This window comes from Nyctereutes procyonoides, unplaced genomic scaffold (genome assembly GCF_905146905.1).
Source record: "Nyctereutes procyonoides isolate TBG_1078 unplaced genomic scaffold, NYPRO_anot_genome, whole genome shotgun sequence".
In the NCBI taxonomy this organism is placed as follows: domain Eukaryota; kingdom Metazoa; phylum Chordata; class Mammalia; order Carnivora; family Canidae; genus Nyctereutes; species Nyctereutes procyonoides.
The window spans coordinates 26,477,072-26,487,650 of record NW_026575037.1 but is presented as its reverse complement, the minus strand read 5'-3'; the positions used below and the strand labels follow the sequence as shown (position 1 = coordinate 26,487,650).

The 10,579-nt window shown below is 61.1% G+C and overlaps 1 protein-coding gene across 1 annotated transcript in view; it reads left to right on the top strand.

Annotated features, from left to right (window-relative positions):
* The first annotated feature begins 10,222 nt into the window (after positions 1 to 10,222).
* Positions 10,223 to 10,579, top strand: part of SYT2 (synaptotagmin 2) — an 82,295-nt gene continuing 81,938 nt past the window's right edge. Inside the window, exon 1 of the mRNA XM_055319366.1 lies at positions 10,223 to 10,276. The gene's annotated coding sequence lies outside the window, so the exon portion shown is untranslated. The remainder of the gene's footprint in view (positions 10,277 to 10,579) is intronic.

Genomic DNA, 10,579 nt, shown 5'->3' with positions numbered 1-10,579 from the left:
GGATGCCTACCTCGAAGGGGGTAAAACTTGGTTTTGCCTCATCCCTTTTTGTTGGGCTCTGAAGGCCCTTTGTATTGGGTTTCGGCCTCTTCTGCTTTTTCATTTATAATCCTGCTGGGTATTTGGCACTTGTGGCTTGGATCAGGCATTGACGGAGGTTTAGTGCCCGTGGTTGTGGGCTCAGCCCTGCCTAGGTTTGCTGCCGTAGGACACAGACTGGAATGGATTATAGATGGTCTGCCTGTAGCAGGAGATAGAATTGAACAACAAGTAATTTCAAGAGTCCTCACCCATGACCATTCAGTACCTGACTGTGCTAGTCCGCGCTAGGCATCAGCTCGCATTCAGAGGTCTGTCTTTGCCGTATTGATGTAGAGAGCACAGCCCTCTTCTGGTGAAAGGTTGCCTGTTGGGAAGAAGAGCTGAGGAAAACTGTGAAGATCCAGTGCCTTGATTTAGCTCCATGAGAGTCAGAGTCCTTTCTCAGCTCCCAGTTGAGCACCAGAGATGATGGCCTCACACCTTTTGCCCCTGTCATCAGTCCCTAGCATGTGGCTCCTCACGCCTCCCACCTTCATGAGAGGTTCCATGTGTAACTTGTAATAGAAATGTTATTGAAAAGCTGCCTAAACAAAACATTGTATAAAGTTAGGAACTTGTGTAAAGTAAAACTGTTGTAAATCCATTTTGAAAGTATAAAGAATCAATTTGTAAAGTGTGTATTTCAAGTCTTACAAATTTATGTAAACGAGTTTTCATGTTTCATGGTTGCTTGCATAGGAATACCTCTTTACATTTTTGTATGAATGGGATGGTTAAAACCAGCCAACAACAGGTCATCCAGCTCCCTGTTTTGGGTCTGGGTTAATTGTATAGGATGAAGGGCTGGGACATGGTGAGTCTGGATGTATCTTTTATTTTCAGGATAACCTGCTGCATTGCCATCGAGGGATGGAATTGTGATGTCATTTGATGTATTCCAGGTGAGTGGAGGCCAAAGGACTATTCTATCTGTTTCCCCTTAAATGGAAAGAGAAATTAAAAAGTTGCCTTTCTAAGGAGATAAGTCATTTTTTCTAAAATAAGTACCCAAGAAACCTCCCCTCCTCCCAGTCTAGTCCTGGCACACTTACCTAGCTAGAGGTTGGAGAGAGGAGGAGTGCGGTTTCAGGCCCTGACTCCTAAGCCCATGTCAGTGGTTTCCCACGGACCATAATTTTAGCGGGAACTTAAAAGAAAGCTCCTTTTACATAGGATTGGGGCAGGTTGACAGTTAATTGAAAAGTCAGGTATGAAAAAGTTGTACATAGAAGTTAGCCTGTCGTGCACAGTTAATAAAACCTAAAATTGAGAATCACAGAAGGCAAGGAAGGGACCTTCATTCACCACAACCGTAATGTAGGATCTGTGCTTTTCAGCTGGGACTTTTTTCCTTTAAACCGTACCCCTGAAGTGGGGCTTGAACTTCCCATCTCAAGATTTTTTTTTTTTTTTAAGGTTTTTTCAGGAGAGAGGCTGAGACACAGGCAGAGGGAGAAGCAGGCTCCCTGCGGGGAGTCTGACGTGGGACTCGATCCCAGGACCCTGGGGTCACACCCTGGGCTGCAGGCAGATGCTAAGCCGCTGAGCCATCCAGGGATCCCCTCCCCACCCCAAGATTTAAGGGTCACATGCTCTACTGACAGCCGGCCAGGTGCCCTAGCTTGGACATTTAAAATGGGTAAGGAATTGGACTAAAGGATTCTAGAAAATTTACTCCTTTCTCCAGTTTACAGGGTTTCATCTATATCTAATTCAGTATCAAGTTTTACAAGCAACTCAATCTAGATGTTTTTTTTCAAGTCACGTCTACACCCAAGGTGAGAATCCTGGGATCGAGTCACGTGCCAGCCAGCCACCTGCTGTGACCCCCCCCCCCCCCATCTAGTTTTTATACAGATGGTTTTCCCTTTTCCCTTAAATCCATTGGTTTATGTAATAAACCGAGTACTCACGGACGGACTAGAGTGTGCTGAGGAAGGGGTGCGGCCTCGCGGTCGGGCTCCCCGGGCTCCCCGGGCTCGGGAGGGGGCTGCTGCCTGCTGCCGGCGGTGCTGCACGGTGCCCCGAGGGGGCCGCCCCGGCTTCCACCTGCCCCGCGGGGACCCTGCGCGCCCAGCAGCTGGCCCCGGCCTTGACCTGGCCCCGCGGGCGCCGCGATGCCCCGATGCCCGATGCCCCGGGTGCCGAGGCGGGTTTGCTGGGCTCCGGGCCGAGCGGGCCGGGCCGGGCCGGGCCGGGCCTGGGGCTCCGATCCTCCTGCTCACGCTCCACTTCCCTGGCTTTGGTTCAGTGGATTTGCGTGGAAGCTCAGGGGAAAGCGGGAAGGCCGGAGCCTGGGGACGAAGGCCCCGTCGGCCCTGGGGGTGCCCCCGCCCGGGGGCGGGGCCGAGCCGCCTGGAGCCGCGTTGCTTCTCCCCGGGGCCACCGCCACGGGCGGCACGAGCGGGGGCTTCGCAGGAGGGTCCCCGGGTGGCCGGGGGGGCGGGGCGAAGGGGGCGGGGCTGGAGGGCCGAGGGGGCGGGGACGAAGGGCTGGACGGTGGGGGCGGGGCGAGGGCTGGCGGGTGGGCGGGGCGAGGGCTGGCGGGTGGGCGGGGGCGTGGCGAGGGGGGCTGGGGGCGGCGGTGGCGGGGCGTGGCGAGGGGGCTGGGGCGTGGCGAAGGGCTGGCGGGTGGGCGGGACGAAGGGCTGGAGGGGGCCAGGCGCCGCCCCGCGCCCCTAAGCTGCCGGGCGTGGTTCCCGGGGCTCGGCGCCGCGTCTCCCGCCGCTCGCGGGGTGCCGTGGCCTCTGCCGTGGGCTGCTGCGCTGGACACGGGGCGCGGCGGCCGTTCTCGCTCACCGCGGGCCCGGCCTCCCGAGGGGGGCGCTCGGCACCCAGGGCGGGGCGGTGGGAGGCTGCGGGCGGGGGCGGCGGAGGGCGGCGATCTCTGTCTCCCTGTCTCTCTGTCTCTCTGTCTCTCTGTCTCTCTGTCTGTCTCCCCAGCGGGCGGGCCTCCCCGGAGCCTCCCCGCGGCAGCAGCAGGGGGCAGCAGCGGCCCGGGGCTGGGCGGCTCTGCCCGGATCCCCGCCGCGGGCCTCCCGCACCTGCCGGGCCTCCCGCACCTGCCGGCTGCTCCCTCCCTGCGGCGCCAGCGCCTCCCTCCCGGGTCCGCGGCCACCGCCCCGTCGGGGTCGGGGGGGGGGGGGCGTCGTGCAGCCGAGGTCCAAGCCCTAAGGCACAGCCAGTTCCTGGGCTGCTGGCGTCCCGGGGCCCCCGCGCCGGGCCGGGGGTGCGGAGGACAGAGGCCCAGGAGCTGCGAGCCTCGCGGGAGGGGCCTGGGCGGCCGGGAACAGCGACACCTCGACCCGCCCCGCGACCCCGCCCCGAGACCCCGCCCCGAGACCCCGCCCCGAGACCCCGCCCCGAGACCCCGCCCCGCGTGGTGCCGCTGAGCCGGTGGACGCCGACCTCCAGGGTCCGGGAGGTGGCCGCCGGCCTGCGTGCGGGGCCCCGGGACAGCCGCCTCCCCACCGGCCCACCGACGGGCACGGGCGGAGCCCCGGGTGCTGACCTGCCCCGCGGAGGAGGCGGAGGGGCCGCGAGGCTCACAGCGGGGCGGGAACGAGGCGTGGGCTCGGGCAAGTGGAGGGAGAAGGCGGTTCAGGCCGAGAAACGGGAACCGTGATGGGGAACCATGAACCAACACGACCCTCAGCATGTGCCGAGCACTCCGCTGAGCGCTTTGCGGGTCTGAACTCGTCTAGTCCTCACAGCGTCGCAGCGGCCTTGGCGCTGAACCCACTTTACAGATGAGAAACGAATTTAGAGGTTAAGGCTGAGGCCCGTCCCGCTGTACAGAGCGGAGCCAGGAGTCAAACCCAGACAGTCGGGTCCAGCGTCTGGGCCCATAAGGACAAGCGGGGAGGCCGCCGAGTACCCTTGGGCCTCGGGCTCCCCCCGCGCCCCTGCCGCGGCCCTAAGCGCTGTGGGCTTCAGCCCCGCCGGCGGCAGGCTGAGGCTTGCAGGAGCCTGTTTTTAAGAGAAGCGAGTGAACATCGCGTCCCGAAGTGGTTGCGCTGTCGAGCTGCGGCGTCACCATCCCGTATCTGCTCCTCGGGCACCGCACAGACACCTACATCAAGCTGGACAAGGCCGCTGACCATGCGCCATGTGTCACCATGCGGCTGGCCGGCCTTGCCCTTGCACAGGCAGCACTGTGAGCCTTGCGGACACCGCCTCAGCTCCTGGCCCGCCCGCTGCGTCCGTTTTACTCCCATTAGGAACACGTTGCACTTTCCTCCCTTCTGCACTCCCCACCAGGCTTTCCGGCCAGTGTGGATGGTAGGCCTACCCCAGAGCGGCATATCGTCATTAAACTGGTTTCTGTTGGGGGAAAAAAAAAAAAAAACCCGGGGGCCTCCCCCGCATTGGCCACCTCCCCTCTGTGGGGCGGAGGCCGCGTGTCCTAGCAGGGAGGCCCGGGAGAGCTGTAGTCGGTGCCTCCCGACCCCCACGGAAGCCCGCAGCCTGCGTGGCGTGCCCACCGAGCCTGCCCTAGCCGTGCCCTAGCCGTGCCCTAGGCCCCGTGTGCGGCGGGCAGGTAGCCCAGGCCTCTACAGTCACCAGCTCCTCTGGGTGAGTCCCGGGGCTCCTGCTGCCTCCCAGAGCCCGGGTGGTCCTCAGCACCTGTCTGCCACAGCCGCGTGCTAAGGCCCCGTGGGGGCAGCTGGGCTTGGAGGCCACCCAGTGGAGGAGCCAGCAGGGGAAGGGACGGCACGGGGCCCTGCACCCCCCCTGCCCCCATGACTGGTTTTTCTAAAACATAAAACTGATCCAGTTCTTCTTGTGTTCCCCACGGTTTCTGTTGCCCCCTAAGGAAAATCCAAGCGGCGGATCCGAGGACCCATCATGAAGCGTTTCCCCTCGTGTCCCACAACTGCCCCGTGGGCCCCAGCGATCGATCTTCACCTCCCTAAGCAGAGCGCTCCCCCGGCTTCTGTTCCAGACCCGCCGCGCCTGCGTCTCCACGGCAATGCCTTCAGGTGGGCCCAAGGGCTTCAGCACATGAAGTGGAGGCCTCAGGTCAGGTGCCCAAGGTCCCGGCTGTCTGACCCTGACCTTGAAGATCTCCGGGGGTGTCGGCCTCTGTGACCTACAGCTTCTCTGCCAGGAGAGCCTGTCCCTTCATCCCCCCCCACCCCCCCCCCACGGGTCCTGTCCCTGAAGGCAGCTGAAGGTGACCCCACTGGGAAGCCTGCCCTGATTTCCTGCCTCCAACCACGTGGTCCCTGGCTCTTTCCAGCCCCCCCCCGCCACCCCCACCCCTGCACCCCTGCCCCAGCACCAAACACTCCTCTGCTGGCGCGTGTGGTTCCCTGCGTGTGGCTGCCCCTTTCCCCACGTGCCTTCCCTAACTTCCCTAAGGGCTCTGACCTCCAGGCCCTAACAGCGCACCTGGCAGATAAGATCCTTGCTGGTGGTAAAATCTTGTGGACCGGATCGATGGTGAACACGTGGAGGAGTCCATGAGTCTGCAGATTTGCACCCAAGGCTGAGAGGGAGGGTGGCAGGTGGTCCTGGGGACACCCAGGCAAGCAGTACAGTCCTGGAGCTGCTTCCCCAGATGTCCCCTGCTCCGGCTCCGTGCTTCCCTCCCACAGCTAGGGCGCAGCCAGGGGCAGAGCTGTGCTACAGCCTCAATTCACGGAGGGTTTTAAAGGACTGGCGACATTTAAGGGCCAGGGTTAGTGATTCAGGAAGTGTTACGACTTACTGTTTTCCATCTCCTTGATGATGGGTAGCTTTATTTTTTATTTAAAAGTTGTTTTTTTTCTTCAAAGTAAAGTCTATCCTCAACGTGGGGCTCGAACTCGTGACCCCAAGAGCGAGTCCCAGCTCTACCAGCCGAGCCAGCCAGGAACCCCAGGGATGGGTAGCTTTAAAGCCCGTGTTTGCCCTGGGGGCGGGGGGGGGGGGGGAGAAGACATCCTACCCTTGGATGATTCCTGGTGCTGAGCTGCTTGTTCTTCGCATTCCAGAAAGCAAGCGCGTCTCTGCATATACCACCTCCTGCTGCTTTTTGAAGTGGCTGGAGGAGGAGGCACTAATTACTGGGCAGACTAATCCAGAAAAAACCATCTTCTCTATTAGAGGACTGAAAAAAAACGCTCAGAGATTTTTACCTGGGAAGTGAAGCCATGTCACTGGTGCTTCACGGAGGAAGGAGGACTCGTCTATTCTGGTGTTTAAAATATTACTCCTTTTTTTTTTAAGTCTTATTTATTTAAATAATCTCTACACCCGACATGGGGCTTGAACTCACGACCCCAAGGTTGAGTCTCCCACTCTTCTAACTGAGCTAGTCAGGTACCTGTAAGATTATTACTCCCTTTGAATCTGAGATAGAAAATAAAAAACACTTTTAGACAAATTAGGGGATAGAAGAATATGAAAAAAATGAAGTCCCCATGATACTTATTAGTTCCTGGAATATGATAAAACTCTGAGGTTATTATTTGTGTACTTTGTGAATTTCTTTTATATGCCAGATATGGTCCTGAAAACATTAAAATGCTTCCCCCCTAGGAGTGTAAAATTATAAATTATAGATAGAAGTCCTTCTCCACCCTCCTCCTCATCATCATCCTGTTGTATTTAAGAGTTTTATTTGACTCCATTTTATTTTTTGTTTTGTTCCTTGCACAGGGAATAACTACAGTTCACTTACTCAGCTTCCTGGAGGAGGTGGCCTTCACTGGCCTTTTGGAAACCAGGGATTTTTTTATTTTTAATTTAAACCTAAGGATTGTGGATTGTATAATTATTTTCTTTCCAAATAAGAAATGATTATTATTACTTTTTAAAAATCACAGAACTCCAAGGGCACCTGGGTGACTCAGTCAGTTAAGCATCTGCCTTCAGCTCAGGTCATGATCTCAGGGTCCTGGGATGGAGCCCCCATCTGGCTCCCTGCTCAGCGTGGAGTCTGCATCTCCCTCTCCGTCTTCCCCTCCCCCTGGTTGTGCTCTGTCTCTGTCTCTCTCTCTCTGTGTCTCAAATAAATAAAATCTTTTTAAAAAAATAAAAATCACAGAACTCCAGTCTGAATATTATTAGACACACACACACACACACACACACACACACACACACACACAATCACTAATTTCGGGAATCACTTCCTATAACCCCCTCTCAAAATTTGACTGAGTTAGGCTTCAGGGAAGATTCTAGTTCAACCCCACACACCAACTTGGGATAAATAGAAACACTGAAGTCTTTAGGTTTCAAAGGCCCACAGTTGCAGGTAGGGTATTTGTTGGGGGAGATCACTCATGCTGGGATAGAATCATGCTGGGGTCACCACTGCTTTGGATTATATGATATGTGATTTTGTTCATGGTTTTTTGTTTTTTTCCCCCCCATCTGATGAGTTAATGTCTTCTGTATTAAGAACATCTCTATGTGATATCTAAAGGTTAAGTTGGATTTTAGTATGAAATATGGTAATTTAAGTAAGATTTTAAATACACTTGAGGTTGGTACGTCCAAACTCAGATTAGCAGGTGAAAACCAAGGCCTTTAGTGACAGGAATTGCACATAAGTAAATTTATACAACTGTTTGCTCAATGCCGGTCAGTAAAGCAGGTGTGCTTCAGTGGAGAGTATAATCCTTGTTTGCTTAGTTGTCAGGAACAATAGGAACTGCTCCAGAAGAGTCCTAGGGACCCGTGGAGGGGAGGGAGGATGGGAACCGCAGCTTTAGGGCCTGTGAGTGTTCGGCTGTGTGGGAACAGAAAGCAGGAAACAGGGAGCTGGCCCGGCCTGCGCCTGCGGTGAGGTTGGCTGGCCTGTCTCCGGCTCTTTTCTATTTGCTCTGACAACAAGCAGAGCTTTGAAAAGCTTTGGGAAGACAAAGGCTCCCCCAGAACCCAGGGGAAAAGTATCCGTGTGCTAGGAAGTGCAGGTGCTACCGGCCCCTGGGAGAGGGGGGCCTAGAATGGGATTATTTACGCTGAAGACAGGCCACCGCCTGGGGAGGCGCTGGGAAGCTGGGTCCGCCCTGGGGAGAGGTGTGATGGGGGAAGAGGCTGCATCTCCCTGCTCTGTGCTCTCCTACTACGGAAAACCAGAGAAGTGAAACCTCCGGGCAGCTCTGTTCAGTGGAAGGTGCTGAAACCGTGTGGCCGTGGAGTTACAGGCTCTTTCTCCCCAGGGAACTCCTGGAATTGGGCAACCTTCCCGCCGTCATGGGTGCAAAGTGCGGTGGCTGGTATGGGGGGGGGGCAGTCCTCTGGATGGCCCTGCAGGAGTGCATGCAGGTGGGGGTGGGCGGGCGTCTAAGGCTACCTGGCGCTCATCCTTTTTCCCAGGACCGGCCTTTGAAGAACAAAGGGTCAGATAATTGGCTGGGGGTGGAGGGTGGGTGTCTTCCATCCTTTCCTGCTCCAGCTGAAGCCCAGGGGAATAAGCGGGAGGGAGGCTGAGCTCCTGATTAGGTTTGTAGCCCAGACACTCCTGGTCCTGGTGAATTAAAAGAACATTAAGGCCATAGGCAGAGACACTGCATTTTTCATTTAACCAAATTGATTGTAGCATCGACTCTCTAAACATTCTGGAAAGGCCGGCGGGCTGCTTCCACCCGCCGCAGGGTCCCGGGTGGACTCAGAGCTGGGGGGCAGGCAGCAGTGGGGCAGCTGGCGCGGCTGGCTCGCAGCGATGAGGCTGCACTCCGCGCCTGCTCCTGCGGGAAGCTCCTGCAGATGCTCCTGCGGATGCGCGCTCGGTACGGGGTGAGCCCCTCCGGTGAAGCAGCACTGGGGCACGCACCCCGCTGAGGCCGGCGCCCAGCGTCCTCGGACGGTGTAGGGCGGCCCGTGCGGTCCCTCCTACATCAGACTCTGGGCCGCAGGTGCGGCGCAGGTGAGCGGGGCTGAGTGCGAGCCCGGGGCCGGCGGGCACGCGCCCCTCTCGCTCGGGCAGCCCTGCCCCGGTGTTGCGGGGCGAGGAGGCTGGGGGTGTTCTCCGGGGGTCCCTCCGCTGCCTCCCCCTGCGCTCCAGCCTCAGACCCGTGTCCCCTCTGCAGTCCTTCACCTGTTCTCGCAGTCGGCAAATGCGGCCTGAGGGCTGACACCGGCCAGACCCGGAGGCCGCCTGTCCCCCCGCAGAGGCGGCTGCGCCCGGCCCGGCCTACACCAAAGTTGCCCGGAGAGCGGCCCCGGTTGTTCCGATGGTGCCTTGGCGGCTCCTGCGGGCCCGCGCGGGTGAGGAGGGCGCGCGGTGCCTGCAGCTCGGCCACCTCCTCCCGCGCGGCCTCCTGGCGGCTCCTCGCTGTCGCGCCGCTGGAGCCCACCTTGACCCGCGGTCGGGGCTGTCATTCAGTGGGCGGGGCTCCCTCTTCTCCCCTCCACCGCCTCCCAGACCCTCCCCGCCCTGAGTTCCCCGAAGCCTCCCCGTCGTCCCCGCTCCGGGCTCGGGGGCCTTACGTGGGGGAGCGCGTGGGGACGGGGCTCGGCGACCCCAAACGGCCAGAGGGCTCCCGAGCCCGGGAAGGGAGCCCGGAGCTGCCGCGGGCTCCGGAGGCCGGGGCGGGGGTGACGCTCGGGCTCGGGGCGGCGGCGGCCCGTCGCGGGCGGGGACGAGGACGGCGGCTCCGGTCCGACTGTGCGGGGCCCGAGCGCGGCCGTGACCTTGAGCGCGGGGCGGGGGCGCGGAGGGGAGCGGGGCGCGGAGGGGAGCGGGCCCCGCAGGACAGGTCGGCCCCGGCCCCGCCCCCGGCCCGCCAGGCCCCGCCCCGCCCCGCCTCGGCCCCGCCCCCGCCCCGCCCCGGCCATCCCAGGGCCCGCCCGGCCCCGATGAGGCCCCGCCCCCCGGCCCGCCCAGTCCACCCTAGTGCCAGCCCAGGCCCCGCCCCCGACACGCCAGGCCCCGCCCCCGACGCACCAGGCCCCGCCTCCGCTCCACCCCCTCCCCGCCCAGGCCAGCCCAGGCCCCGCCCCCCGCCGCCAGGCCCCGCCCCCGGCCGCGGCTCCTCCCCTCACTGCAGCGCCCGCCGCCTCCCGCCTCCCGCCTCCCGCCGCCCGCCGCCCGCCGCCCGCCGCCCGCCGCCGGGGCGCAGACCGCTCAGCTCAGCAAGTCTTGCGGCAAAGGCACTTCGGGCCGAGTTGGGGCCGGGGCGCAGCGGGACACCGGGCCGGGGACGCACCCCCCCGCGCGCCCTCACGTCGGGCCCCGGGTCCTCCGCGCCGCCGCCGGGTAAGTCCGCGCCGCCCCCGCCCCCGCCCCCGCTCCCCCGAACTTCGTCCTCCGGGTCGGTTCCGTCCTGGGCCGAGGGGCGCGGGGCGCGGGGCGCGGGCGCGGGGCGCGGGGCGTGGGGCGCGGAGCCCGGCCGAGGTCCCTGCCCTCCCCAGCCCCGGGGCTCCGCGGCCCGCCCTCCCCCCGGGCCCCGGGCCCCCGCGGCCCCCTCCCCCGCTGCCCCAGACCCGCCGCGCTTCGGGGACCCCGGGCCCGCCAGGTGGGGGCTGTGCGGGCTGCAGGGGGCGCGACCCCGCACCTGGG